The sequence below is a fragment of the Phycodurus eques genome, chromosome 5, assembly GCF_024500275.1.
Source record: "Phycodurus eques isolate BA_2022a chromosome 5, UOR_Pequ_1.1, whole genome shotgun sequence".
Classification (NCBI taxonomy): domain Eukaryota; kingdom Metazoa; phylum Chordata; class Actinopteri; order Syngnathiformes; family Syngnathidae; genus Phycodurus; species Phycodurus eques.
The window spans coordinates 13332885-13346526 of NC_084529.1; the positions used below are offsets into that span (position 1 = coordinate 13332885).

The 13642-nt window shown below is 42.7% G+C and overlaps 1 long non-coding RNA gene across 1 annotated transcript in view; it reads left to right on the top strand.

The window, feature by feature from the left end:
* Nucleotides 1-994: 994 nt before the first annotated feature.
* Nucleotides 995-13642, top strand: part of LOC133402943 (uncharacterized) — a 29488-nt gene continuing 16840 nt past the window's right edge. Inside the window, exon 1 of the long non-coding RNA XR_009768588.1 lies at nucleotides 995-1115. This is a non-coding gene — a long non-coding RNA (uncharacterized LOC133402943). The remainder of the gene's footprint in view (nucleotides 1116-13642) is intronic.

A 13642-nucleotide genomic window follows, 5' to 3' on the forward strand; every position in this document is an offset into this window, starting at 1 on the left:
GATTAAATGCTTCCTCTTCCATTGACAATGCAATTAAATCTCTACGGCTGCTCACTTTACGTGCGTGTGTGTTTTTGTGCGTGTGTGTGTGTGTGGGAGGGGGGCGGATATGGTTAAATTAGCCATGTTGTGGCTTCACGCAAGGTATGCAGACGAGCTACAGAAATTTGTTAAAGCACTGATTACTCATGGCACACACAGCAGAGGTGCAGGGGTGTTTATGTTAAGCTAAGGGCACTCACTTATTCACCACACTCTGAGCTCTGCTTCCACAAGTTGACACAAGCAGCTGGCCGCCGGGAACAGTCGCCACGAAGCGAGGCGGAAAAGGAAACAGCTGCTGGCAAAAGTCTCCTTGAAAGCTTATCAAATTTGGAGTATACTCGAAATATCTTACAACGGGAACTGTTATAAAGTGTGAAATCACTACTGTAGTAGTACTCTATGGGCTTTGTTTTCGTGACCGGCGTAAATACAGCGAGATGGGTGGCATAAGTCTGCGCAGAGACGGGTTAGACAGGGTTTTCATAATTTCACAGATGCGCACAACCGACAAATTTAAAAAAGTTGAAAACAGCCAACTTAATTTGCCGCCAAGGGGCTCCTCTCATTCCTTTCAAATGAGGTGAGGTCCGATCCGTGCCGAACTGGAACATTGTCACTGCTCTTGGCCTGTGTGACGACTTTATTTTGTCCCTGGACTTCATGTATCGATCATGTATCATGCATGATCATTCCACCCTCATAGCTGTGTGCCAGCCAATGGGATGATTGAAATTTTATTCATTCCTCCTTGTGCGTGCGCGTCTATTTTTTGACTCCATCTTCGACTTCCGCATAAGGTGCCCGTTGCGCCAATCAAACGGGATCTCTAATGTCATTTGACTCCAATTCACCAATCGGACGACACAAGGCAGTCACATGACAGCTCACGTAGTCTTCGCGAGCCAAAATGACTCATCACTCAATGACTCATGACTCACCCAGCCACGCGAATGTGTTTATTTTACAGACTCCAAAAAATAAAACCAACAGCTTTATCATGCACCTCTTCAATTGTGACTGCCCAAACTTCTATATTTCAGCCAACTTCAAACTTGAGAAAACACCTTGCGGTAAGTTGCAGATGTTTCTATTGTTGTTTTGGCAGTGGATATGGCAACATTAGCCCTGTCTTATGGTGTTGCACACGCACACGCATACACAATCAATAAGTCTGTTCAGCACACAGCTTCTTCATGAAGACATTTAAGCGAATAAAGCAAATAATGTTTCTGTAGGGCCCAATGTATGTGTTGTTGGTTTTTGAGCAGTTAAAAATTGAAATGGTGGCAGGTGTGTGTCGACTCTCATATATTATTATTATTTTTTTACATTTTTTATTTGATGTTCGTGCTCTAATTAAAGAAAAAACAAGTTACTCTTAATAAGTTTTATTTCATTGAGTACTTTCTTACTCAAGTAAATATTTGAATGACTACTTTTACTTGAGGCATATTATTCTAATGTAACAGTACTCTTACTTGAGTACAATATTTGGCTACTCTAGCCACCTCTGATGATTATGATAATAATAATGATGCGTTCAATGAATTGTTTTCTACAATGATTCAGATGGTTTGATGGCCACTGTTCACAAATCTATGTAATAAATATGTCTAACATCCACCATTCATGTCCGCAGACCTTAGAATCTGTCTCCCTGTGCCCCAATCATACTCACCAAAATCTCATTAGACCAGAGGCGCCAAAAGTTAGACATGCGGGAATAAGTTTAAACTGACTTTGTGACATCAAATTCTCACTCCACCAGGGGCATTTCCAAGGGCACACCCTCACTGTGCCGATACGCGGAGCCTTGAGCATACCGGTCTGCCAAATTGGCAAACGTACAGCGAACCTTGCGCTTGCAAGAAAATCAAGATATGAAAGCCAGTTTTTGCGCTTGAATGCAGTTGCACAGTCCACAAATATAGAGCTCTATGTGTAGAATAACCACAATGAGCATTAACAAAGGATGTTAGGAGAATAATTTTGGGGGCGAGGAACATAGACTCAAAGCTACTGGGAAGTCAGCTTACTCCCTTTAAGACAGAAAATACTTTTTTTTACTTTTGTCTAACATGTTATGTTTCAGGGCCATAATACTGGTGATCTCTAGTACGTTTATGACTGGGTAGAAATACTGATTCTGTTCAAGGTTGTTCAGCACTGTTGTGTTTGTTTTTATTATTTAAAAAAACCTTTTTCTACTATTTGTCCTTCGTCCTGTTGGTGTGATTGGACTCCCATCTGAAGTTGAGCGAGGTGCATGGGCAATGCTAATACTTGTGGGCGTTTCACTTAAGGGTTTTGTATACATTTAATAATTGTTTTATGATGGCAACATTACTGTTGTTCCAAATATAACTGAATTCAATAGGTAATTTTGTTATTAAATCACAAATTGGAAGTTGACTTGTTGAGTTGTCACGGAACAGATTGGGTTTGACTTTGGAGGGTCCACTGTAACGATGAAACAGCGTGATCCCACTTTCCTCATCACTAGCTTGGCTGCTTTTTCCATGTTAAACTTGGCAATATGGGTAAACGCAAATGTGACAAGCGTCTGATAGAAGGTAATTCTGAGGACCGCTCATTGCAGCAAAGATGCTTACATAAATCAGCAACTACAATCTGGAGACATATTCTAACAAAGTGAGCTTTTGCTTACTTGATGGCTGGTTTGTAAGATGCCAACAGAGCTCTGCTTTGATCGCCATCTGTCAAAAGACTAAAATGCAACATTTACCACATCTTTGTACAATCTTTTTCTGGGATGTATGCAACTTTTGATGTAAGTCATGAAAGTATACAGTATAACAATTAAGTCCTCATGGTTAAATTAATCTTTGACATAGAGAAATTTGTAAAATGAAAATTATTATGGCTGGATTTTCAAGGTTTGTAACGGTTGTTACATCTAATCCATGCCAGTTCCATAATATAGACGGTTGTAAAAAGCAGTGGTCTCAAATGTGTTACATTTAACACTTGAAGTTGATCTTTTGGTTGCCCTGGAAAAAGAGGGTGGAATAAATTATGAAGAAAAGGAAAATGAAATGAGTCAATGGAAAAGAAGAGACAAAGACATGATGTGAGTAAGGTGATTTAATCGATCAGACTCTCAGATTAAGCTGATTGTTTTACATGAGCTATGGCAGTTGTTTGTTAATTGTACATACAGCACACACTGGTTGGTTATTCACTTCTCTTGTGTCGAATCTCATTTGACATGTCCTGGCCAGACTCAAATTCAAATTCTCAAATTTGACTCTTCAAAGGCACTCACTGTAGAAAAAACGTCGTTTATGCCAAAAACAATATGAGTATTGGATTAGCATGAGGAATGTGGATAAGTGAATGGGGATGTGAGGAGCACATGCAGAAATGGCACATATTGGAAATTTAACTGAGGTGGAAAAGGAACGAAAGGGCACTCTTGCAGTAGATAGCTGGAGTGGTGATGTGCGAACATAGTCACAGTGATTTTCCACATGAGGTTACATCACCAGTAGGAGACTAAAAGCAAATGCAGTACTTGTCTGAGCACAAGCAGAGACACTTTCCTTTCTAGTTGATGTTTGACAGCAGATGTGGAAGCTGTGAAAATAGGTGGGAAATAATACTAGTTCAATGAATCGGTGCTTTCATACTTGACAAACACTACAGTAGACTTGCTGAGCAGAACCAAGATCTCCACCGTGGGATAACAACTGTGTTCAGTGTCCTCTGTGGACCTGTTATGTGAATTGAGAATACAAAAGAAAAAAGAATCATGGATCCAATAGCCAGATCCAAATGTCAACCTTGGTCAATAAGGATTGTAAAATAGTATAAATTCAGTTTTTATTAAAAAATAAATGAAACATTTTATTAAATCTCTTGCTGCTTAAAGGGTTCACATTTTTCCTTTAAGTTTTGTATTTTCTCAAATATTAAAATTTTTTTTTTTTTTAAATCCTCACTAATTACATGCTCTATTGTAATTTATTAGGTACAAAATAATGTCACAATTATCAATGGAAACCCAAATCATGAACCCATGAATGCATTCATAATCATCACCACCATTGATAAATTAGATGGCAGACTGATGCATCATCTATAAATTTCCTGAGGAAAACCCGATGTGTCTGCAGTCAGCATGACAGCAACTCTGATGGAGTGTCTTTCTGAAGTTTTTTGTAGAAACAAACACAGTGGAACCCTGTTGAAACTCAATTTGGAGTGCTCTGGCAGTGCTCCGCATGTTCTTCCTTCCCAAGCTGAAAAGAGCTGGCGCACAGGCACAAACAGGACCCGTCCCCCCACCTGAAGGCGGAGGGAGGCTACCCTCTCGTCCACCGGGGTGAACCCCAACGTACAGGCGCCGTGCGGGGGAGCAATACGTATACCCACACCTGCTCGGCGCCTCTCACCGTGGGCAACTCCAGAGTGGAAGAGAGTCCAACCCCTCTCGAGTGGACTGGTACCAGAGCCCAAGCTGTGCGTGGAGGCGAGTCCGACTATATCTAGTCGGAACTTCTCGACCTCACACACCAGCTCGGGCTCCTTCCCTGCCAGAGAGGTGACATTCCACTTCCCTAGAGCCAGCTTCTGTAGCCGGGGATCGGATCGCCAAGGTCCCCACCTTCGGCCACCGCCCTGCTCAGACTGCACCCGACCCCTACGGCCCCTCCCATAGGTGGTGAGCCCATGGGAAGGGGGAACCACGTTACCCTTTCGGGCTGTGCCCGGCCGGGACCCATGGGTGCAGGCCCGGCCACCAGGGGCTCGCCTACGAGCCCCACCTCCGGGCCTGGCTCCAGAGGGGGCCCCCGGTGACCCGCGTCCGGGCAAGGGAAACCTGAATCCATTTATTGTACTCGTCATAGGGGTTTTTGGAGCCGTGCTTTGTCTGGTCCCTCACCTAGGACCTGTTTGCCATGGGTGACCCTGCCAGGGGCATAAAGCCCCAGACAACTTAGCTCCTAGGATCATTGGGACACACAAACCCCTCCACCATGATAAGGTGACGGCTCAAGGAGGGGGGGCATACACAAGCAATTTGCATATTCATGAGTTATTTGTCGCAATAAGTGAGTAGCCCCACACCCAGCGAAATAGTGCCAGGGGTTTGTGCCTGCGGACACATGCAAGTGAATTGACACCGTTTTGCATTCACAGACTGACAGAAGTGTCCTGTAATTGCTGTGCCTGAACCGCAGAGGCTGAGGACCCCACCCAATCAATCGAGGGGCGGGATCGGCCCAGGGGTCCACCCGAGAGCAGCCTGGTGGACGGGACACGTCCCACACCAAGGGACCCAGGGTGGTCCGCCGGCCCCGACAACTGGTAGCAGGGACCCCAACCAACCCCCGACGGCCGCACACACCCCGTCACCCCCCTCCACCCCCAGGAGAGCCAAACGCCCCCCCCCCCATAACCTGCAGGGTCCGCGATGCAGCCAGTCCCTGCCCAGCCCGAGGGCGGGAGAGTGTCCCTTGTTTGTTGTTCTTATAATACACACGACGTGATCCATTGTTATTGTTGTCGCCATGGTAACAAATGTATCGGGTCACGTTTGATTTAACAATCTAAGCCCAGTGATTGTAAAAAACGGGATGCGGTGGTATCGGAATACAAGATTTTATTGCAGTCGTCTGACATGCAATCGCGAAAGACCAAATTTTTCTTATAGTCTGATCCAGGCATTACGTGTTGTCTGTCCCAAACCGCCGCCTGGTTTTTTTTTTTTTTAAATAACTTTATTGGGGGTCAGATATTGACAGTGCTACGTCAAATGGCACACGACAAGGCTAAAAATAAACTACCAAATTTTCACGACCATAAGGCGCACTTAAAAGTCGTAAATTTTCCCCAGAATGGACGGGGCACCTTATAATGCGGCGCGCCTTATGTGTGAACCGAGTTCCAAAATCTATAAATGTCGTGAAATGAGCGCTCCGCTTGACTGACTGGGACCATTTCCTGCCAACACGCTGCTTATACAGAGGAAAAGCGGACGTGGCTGAGTACAGCATGCGGACGTAAAGGGGGAAGGCTGTGCGTGAAGGAGGACACTAAAGGCACGCCCCCAGTAGGTATATAGCGCCGGTCAAGCCAGCCTCCACTAGTAAAGTAGCAATCAAGCCAGTCGCCCCTAATTTTCTTCATACTAGGCATTACGGTAATAAGACGCCAACTCGCGGCGAAAGCCACCTTCAAAATAAAAGCTTCCCAATAATACGGACGTCAATGCTCTTCGGTTAAGGAATGCAACCAGCAAGGTTAATTTGAATCTTGAGATGCATTAAAAAAATGTAGTTTATTAGTTTTCAGAGACTTTTATTTTGAAATACAATATCAGATCTTCATCAAACCTCTTTTAGTGGAGTCCTTGGTGGTCTGTCACACAGATCTGGACTTGTCTTGCGATACCAATGGGATTATGTTGGGGTGGCTTTGGCTCAGTAGGTAGAACAGGTTCGAATCCCTGCTACAACTGTCCGCATGTCGAAGTGTCCTTGGGCAAGACACTGAACCCTAATTTGCTCTATATAGCCTGGCAGCTCCTCGCATGGCAGCAGTCGCCCATTGGTTTATGGATGTGTGTGTGAATGTGACGCTTTGTAAAGTGCTTTGGGGACTGTGATGATGTAGATAAAGTGCTATATAAGTGCAGTCCATTTAAGACCAACTTGCGCAATGTATTAATGAACTCCAACAGCTGGACATCGGTGTAAACAGGGCGTTCAAAGTGAAGTTGCGAGCGGCCCCATGGATGACAGATGGCGAACACAGCTTTACTAAGACTAGGAGGCAGTGCTGGGCGAGTTACGCCACAATTTGTGAATGGATTGTGGATGCTTGGGCTAATGTGTCTGCTTGCACTGTTGTTCGAGCTTTCGTAAAATCCGGCATCATTTCTGAGGAGCCACACGGCAAGCAGACACGAGCCACTCCGACAATGACAAGAGGGAACCTGGCGTGTTTAATGGAGAACTTGCCCAGCTGTTCATTTCGGATACAGAAGATGAGGACTTTGATGGATTTGTGTATCAGGGTTCATCAAAAAATAACTTGAGTACATTGTTAAATACTTCAATAAAGTACAACTGAACTCAGTTTTGCTCCCGCTGCCTTTTTAAAAACATTGTTTTTGCGTGCATGCATGCTACCGTATGTTTTAAGCTAGAGTATGTTTACCATGCCTGCGCCCAATAATACGGTGCACCTTATGTATGTGTTAAATACATAAATAGACCCAGTAACTGAGACTGCGCCTTTTAATACGGTGCACCCTATGGTTGTGAAAATACGGTAGCTTTTGGATTCAAATATACTGTCCACGATGGCCACGCGGAGTAAATGTCTTTTGCAGATGGCATGATTGACTCGGCGAACTATGACATTAACGCCGATCAGCATAAAATGCTAATTATCGGCCGATACCGATCAAGCCGATGAGATCGGTGTAAAGTCTAGTTTTTGACATACTTGACAAATAAAGAGGATTCTGATTCTGTTTTTGATTCTGAAAAAAAGTTAATACAAAACACCATTATATACAATATACGTACATAAGTAAGGTTTTCCTCGCTCCAGCCTTCCATCAGTTTGGGGGCCCTTTGCTTGGAAACCGCTGAAGCCCCCTGATATTAACCATTTAGTAAATAATATCGGTTATCGGTATCGGGTTGGAGAAGTTATTGGTTATCGGTGGAAAAAGAAAACAGCCGTCGTGCATCCCAAGCCCATATGTATGATGCACACGTTTTTCCCTTCTATTACCAAGTAGTTATTTCCCAATGGTGGCATTAATCTTTGCCTTACATTTACATTTATTTACAGACAGGTTAAAAAAAAATTGTTGCCTCATTACTCTGAATTATTGAAGATGGTGTTAGCGGCGAAAAGTGTAATAATAACAAGTGAGTGACTCTCCGTGAGGCTACTCCATACCAGGATCACTGACATTAAGATCACATTGGGGAAGTAATGTAATTTACATGCTTCATCAGCTAATGCAATACAAATCCATTTTTGTTCAAAGAGGAAGTGCCACATACATTATCTTGATGACCATGCAGAGTCAAGGGTTACCGACTAATGAGACCAAATGTAATTATTGCCCAGCTCCCTTCTAAAAACAAAATAACCCTTCTTGCACTCTAATTTAAGTGTCTGAACACTAGGAAAAGAATACACATACAACGGCCGTAATAAGTGTTTAACGTCACCATTTTTCTCACTACTTATATTTCCAAAGGTGTAATTGACATGAAAATTTCACCAGATGTTGGGAACAACCCACGTAACCCATACATATAAAGAAAGTAGAACAAATAAGCTCAGAAAATAAGTTGGGTGTAATAATGTGAAATGACACAGGGAAAAAGTATTGAACATGCCAAGTGGTATTTCTTTAATACTACGTACAAAAGCTTTTGTTTCCAATTACAGGTTCAAGGCATGCATTGGTCTTTTGTGATTTTGGCCCATTCCCCCACACAAGCACTCTTCAAATCTTGAATGTTCCGTGGACTTCTTTTATGGACCTTGAGTTTCAGTTCTTTCCATAGATTTTCGATTGGATTCAAGTCAGGTGATTGGCTGGGCCATTCTAGCAGCTTTATTTTTTTTCTTTGAAACCAATTGAGTGTTTCCTTGGCAGTATGTTTTGGATCATTATCATGCTGAAGTGTCCACCTTTTTCATTATCCTTGTAGATCATCCTCCCTTCAATAATGTGAAGTTTAGTAGTTCCATTTACTGAAAAGCAGCCCCACACCATCATATTCCCTCCTCTGAGCTACATTGTTGTTATGGTGTTTTTAGGGTGATGTGGAGTGCCATTTCTCCTCTCAACATGGTGTGCATTATGACTTCCAAAGAGTTCAATTTTGCTCTCATCAGACCAGACTATATTCTCCCAGTATTTAACTAGCTTGTCCAAATGTTGTTGACCAAACTTTAAACGACCTTTGACATCCCCTTTTTTTTCAGCAATGGGGTCTTGTGTGGTGAGCATGCATAAAGGGCATGGCGGCGGAGTGGATTACTCACTGTTATCCTTGTGACAACAGTACCTGCTAATTCCAGATCTTTTTGAAGCTGACACAGGTGATCCTTGGCTCTTGGACAACTCTTCTGATTATTCTTTTCACTCTTCTGTCAGAAATCTTGTGAGGAGCACCTGATTGAGGCAAATCTATGGTCGTATAATTGGCTTTCCGCATACGTATTATCGCTCCAACCATGCTCACGAGAACGTTCAGAAGTTTGGATATGCGCCTGTAGCCAATGGCATCGTTATGTTTTGCAACAATTAGTTTGGGATGGTCTTGAGACAGCTCTTTGCTCTTACCCATCATGAGATGTGTCTTTACTCACACATTGGCAATGAGACCTTTTTTAGCCCATCAATTAGGACTGAACCAGCTGATATTCATTTGCACTGACAAGGGGCTGGATTGCTGTTTGATTATTGATAGATTTTAGGTGTTGTCTCTGCTTTTCATGCCTTTTTGCACCTCCCTTTCTTCATGTGTTCAATACTTTTTCCCCATGTCATTTCACATTATTACAGACAACTTATATTTCGGATCTTATTTGTTCTACTTTCTTTGTATGTATGGGTTACTTGAGTTTTTTCCAACATCTGGTGAAATTTTCATGTCAATAGCATCTTTGGAAATATATTTAGTGAGAAAAATGGTGACGTGTTAAATACTTATTTCAGCCGCTGTACACATCACCAGTGAGCATCACAATGAGCTTTTCTGTCACTGTTAATTTGAGTGATTCTGCTCTTCATAATGATTCCCATTAGTTCACGTGCATGGATTGATACAAAATCGGAAAATTACTGCTGAAGTTAAGTTACTAACAATCTTATGGTGAATGCTGACAATTCCAAATTAAATTTTTTAAACATTTAAACAAATAGTTTCCCTTGGTAATGTGTCCCTACCATCAACTAGAGTCGAACAATATCGCCTGGTACCCAATAAAGTTTTTTTGTCAAATGTTCCAGTTTTTCATATTTTGCTCAATATTTCCATTTAGCATTATGGTCATCAGTTATTAACCAGAAATTGGAATTTTAAAACATTACCGTGTCTGATGGCCAAGTGAATAATTGATCATTCCCAACTGCTCATCTGCAAGAACAGAGTGTATTGATCATCATCACAAATTAAACAATGGGAGATTGTTAAGACAGCGAGACCTGACACACATCAAAGTGACAGCTTTCTCTTCTCAGGCTAGATTTGAGTGGATCAGTGACATTTAACAAATGGCACCCCGAAAACTGGCAGGACAATGCTGACTGCTTTGTGGATGATCGCTGGCTGTACTGTAGGTGCTAATACAAAATGATCTCTCTGTCATGTGACTGCATTTTCTCATGTCTTTTCAGCTTGCTGATACAACATGTTCAGAATAATTTCCGTTACCCAGGGAACCAACACAAGATATTTCCTGCATTTCATCAATATCTTCACAATTTAGTTGGATTTTGGGTTTAGGCACACTTTAGTTCTTAATACTGTATTGTAAGAATGAAAAAAAAGAATGTGAAACCCAAGTTAAAAGGCTGGAAATGTATGAACTTGCAAGACCAGTGTGATGATCAGGAGCATGTAAAAGTGGGAGCTGGCTGGCAAGAGAAACCTTTCAGTCAATTGGCAACATTGTTGATCACGAATGAAAAAGAATAGCCAACCGCACTGAAAACAAACACTGAGGTAGCCTTGGCATTGAGGCACTTTACTGTCGGATCTCCAGTGCCTGAAGACCACAGCTGCATAATAAAACCAGGAGATTACAGGCTTTTGTTGTGGAAGCTAAAGAAGTATAACCTTCATTCCCTGCTGCATCCAGCATTGCAAGGCCTTTTGTTGACTCTCCCGCATTCAGGAAGAGGAAACAGGTTTCCAAATAAGACAAAAATATGTAATCATCAACAAACTTTCAAATGTGGAGATTTTTAAAATAACCCAAACAACAACGCAAGAATTTAAGAGATTGTATCTTCCTAACATTGTTAATCATTTTTAGGGTTTATTTATGAGGATTTGTATACTTAGAAGAGCGTAGTAATATAATGCCAAAGTCTACACTTCATTATATCTTCATTATGCTCGGGGGTCCAGGGGGCTCAATTTGTACATCAATGTATAAAACAATGTAAATATTTTACATTCTACAGAAAATTCAATGTGAGTCTATGCATGCATTGTTACACATGACAAATTACATTTTTAAATTAGAATATTTATCCATAGTACTTTTCTTTATATATTTTTATTCAATGTGTTATTCCACATATTTAGTGAATAGAGGGAAGAAAGTTGTTATGCGCTGGGTATGAATAATTAAGAGGAAATAAACAAATAAAATTGAACAAATGAGAAAAAAAAAACTAAACTGTGAATAATCTTATCGTAGCCAACAGCTGCACTGAAACCCTGACACCCCCACACCCATGACTGGTACAGAAAACCCCTGTCCATACAGTTAAGCTGCTTATAAATATTTGTAATTAAAAAAGGGAGGGAAAGCAGTAAGAGTGGCGTCTTTATCACTGGAGACACTGCTGCTGCAGGTGTCTTTCATGCCAAAAAAAAAAGCGGTCTGATCTGACAGCACAGGAGTGCACAGACTCCAATCAGTTTGTCCTACTAAGCAGCTACATCCCCTGTCCTCACTTCCCCTCCACATGCACTCTCATATGTTTAAGAGTTCATTGTCATTTTGTTGTGTTTTCATCTATTTCTGTCAGGATTTTTAAATATCTTCATTGCACCCCAATTAATTATTCATTATGATTTTGTAGCGATGTTTACCACAACTCCCCACCCCATTCCACATTTTTGGGAGAAATTATTACTAGTTTTAATGATTCTGTTCAACTTTTCATATTCCCAGGGAAGTTTCTAACTTTTGTTTTAGAGCCATTGGCACCACAGCTTCTGGTTCACTTATGAGCTCTCATAAGCATAACAAAGCTCCACCCAACTCTGTACTACTACCAAGCTCTAAAGAGCAGACAGTCAGACAAATAGCGAATCAGACCAAATAAATGGTAAACCAATAGTGAATTGTGGATGTCAAGTGAATGGTCACTGGTCAGAGGGAATAATTTGTCTCTGGATGTAGAAATAAGGATTTCAATTTCAGCCAATATACTCCATTGTTAAAATGAAATTATCTTTTATATTGTTGATTTTAATTTGGCATGGTGGGCGACTGGTTAGCACATCTGCCAGTTCTGAGGACCCGGGTTCAAATCTGGCCTCGCCTATGTGGAGTTTCCATGTTCTCCCTGTGCCTGCATGGGTTTTCTATGGGTGCTCCGGTTTCCTTGCACGTCCCAAAAACATGCATGTGCCCTGCGATTGGCTGGCAATCAGTTCAGGGTGCACCCCGCCTCTTGCCCAGACACAGCTGGGATAGGCTCCAGCACCCCTGCTCCACAGTGAGGATAAGCGGTATGGAAAATAGATGGCTGGATGGATGGATCTTATTTTTCCTCTGACTACACTCCACTCCTGCAATTATTATTTTCCCATCACTCTTCATGATTAAGTTGCATTTAACTAAGGCTGGTAATGTATAGCATGTCCCAAGTGCTCGATTCCGATTTAGTGCCTACATTCGATGTCACTGTGTACATTTACTGAAGACTTGAAACGCAAACGCCAAAATAGTAGGGAAACAACTACTACAAGTGTAGCTAGTGCACAGCTGCGTGTGATGACTGACTTTCATCAGATGGAATGGGAGAATGCTGGAGAGGAGGGTCCGTCACGTAGTCGAATCTCAGATTCAGGAGGAGCAGTGTGGTTTTCGTCCTGGCTGTGGAACAGTGGACCAGCTCTACACCCTCGGCAGGGTCCTCGAAGGTGCATGGGAGTTCGCCCAACCAGTCTACATGTGTTTTGTGGACTTGGAGAAGGCATTCAACTGTGTCCCTCGGGGAGTCCTGTGCAGGGTGCTTCGGGAGTAAGGGGTACCGAACCCCTGATATGGGCTGTTCGGTCCCTGTACGACCGGAGTCAGAGTTTGGTCCGCATATCAGGCAGTAAGTCGGACCCGTTCCCGGTGAAGGTTGGACTGCGCCAAGGCTGCCCTTTGTCACCGATTCTGTTCATAACTTTTATGGACATAATTTCTAGGCGCAGCTGAGGCGTAGAGGGGTTCCGGTTTGGTGGCCTCAGTATTGCATCTCTGCTTTTTGCAGATGATGTGGTTCTGTTGGCTTCATCAAGCTGTGACCTCCAATTCTCACTGGAGCAGTTCGCAGCCGAGTGTGAAGCGGCTGGGATGAGAATCAGCACCTCCAAATCTGAGACCATGGTCCTCAGTCGGAAAAGGGTGGCATGCCCTCTGCAGGTCGGGGATGAGATCCTGTCCAAAGTGGAGGAGTTCAAGTATCTTGGGGTCTTGTTCACGAGTGAGGGAAGAATGGAACGGGAGATCGACAGGCGGATCGGTGCAATGTCTGCAGTGATGCGGACTTTGTATCGATCCGTTGTGGTAAAGAAGGAGCTAAGCCGAAAGGCGAGGCTCCCAATTTACCGGTCGATCTATGTTCCTACCCTCACCTATG